Consider the following 1,675-nt stretch of genomic DNA (forward strand, 5'->3'; position numbering starts at 1 on the left):
GAATGATTTTCCGCAACGCGAGGCAGTCAGTGCACAAAGTGCTCCAGGCTCTCGAGGACTTCCGCACAGCGGCATACGACCTCGGCAAGATCTGAGCGGAGTGCCGATGACGACAGACTTTTACCTCCAGAACTCGAATAGCTTCGGCGAATCACCAGACAGCGATCAACCAAGTCGTTATCGTTCGCCGCCGACTTTTCTCGACAAAAACGGTGACGACTACTATCACGTGGAACGCCTTACTCCGAGAACTCGTGGGAGTTTGAGATGCCACTTCGGAAAGACTGCTCAGACGTCGTGGACGCTTATGATCAGAAGGATCATGACGCTCCGCGTCGTCATGCGCCCTGCGCTTCTCGGCGGCAGCCCGGGAAGTCGAAGGGCCATGAAATGAACCCAACCTATGGTCCTGAGCTGCTGTGGTCGTAGACTTACCCGTGTGATAACCCACAGAGCTCGCGGGAGCGTGATGGATTAGTCCATTTGTCGCAGGGTGACAATACGCAGGAAGTCGGTTGTGCCTTGAGTTTGACAAACTAAAGTCGAAGATGACGCACTACGCCCACAACCACTTCCTTGTGGCTCCGCTGTAAGATAGACAGCGAAGAAAGTTTCCGGTGCCGCTGCACTTATCGCTCAAGAAGTACTTCATCATCTGCAGCGATTTCGCCAGGAACAAGAACCACAGGAATTGTCCGCATAGCGGGTACAAGAGCCCCTCCTCTTTGAGTGCGAAGTCGAGCGCGGTACCTATCCATTGGGATTTCTTGAGGTACCAAGAAGCGAGCTCTGAAAGCTTTTTGCTGGTCAAGCTCATCTTGTGTGCCCGACCAAGATGACGCCTAACGATCGAGTGATGGCTTGTTTCGCTTCAGTAGCGGGATCCGCCGAGCGCAAGCCGTAGTCTGCAAGAGGTTCTGGGACCATACTTGGATACGAGTGCATGAGAGCCACCTGTCGATAGCCTCCAACTGCTGCTCCTGTGCTTCGTCGAGGCGGGTTGGTAATAATACCACTTCTCCCGGAAGTCGAGAGGTCGAAAAATGGGCGCGGTGTCCGCACGGTTCAAGCTTGGCTCACGTCGCGCCGTTGGCGCACCTTGCCCTCCTCTTCTTCTCATCCTGGGAATGAGCATCCGACTCGTAGTTGACTTCCCGCGAACCCTCGACGAAGTAGTCCGTCGCCCGTGGCGGGTGCGGTGTGGCTGTCGAGGGATTGGGATCTGCTACCCGTGAAGCAGCGGACGTACTGTCCGGAGTTGCACCGCGTGCTTGAGGAGACGAAGAAGGGCTCTGCTCGCGGGCGCCCTCGATATTGACTAGGCTGAGTGTTTTGCGTGTCATAAGCACAGGGCTCATTGAGCTGAGAATGTTTGGGGGACGTAACGGTGTCTCAGACGCGCGAGCCTCGAACGAGGCGACACTTGAATGTGAAATGTGGGTATTCTCAAGTTTGATGGGGGAGAGTGTAACGGGGTTACACGTACCCTGGTACAAAAATGTGAATTACACAAGACAGTGTAATCACAAAATGGTGTGGCTACACCGTCACAAGAAGCCACTACGTAGCAGAACTTCTAGTAATTATGCGTTTTACTATTAAATCAGGAGAGCCTATAGTTTTAGATATAGGCGGCTCTGCCGCGAATAAAATAGATAAATACCGTTTCCAATCT

The sequence above is a fragment of the Plasmopara halstedii genome (genome assembly GCF_900000015.1).
Source record: "Plasmopara halstedii genome assembly, contig: Scaffold_3109, whole genome shotgun sequence".
NCBI lineage: Eukaryota > Oomycota > Peronosporomycetes > Peronosporales > Peronosporaceae > Plasmopara > Plasmopara halstedii.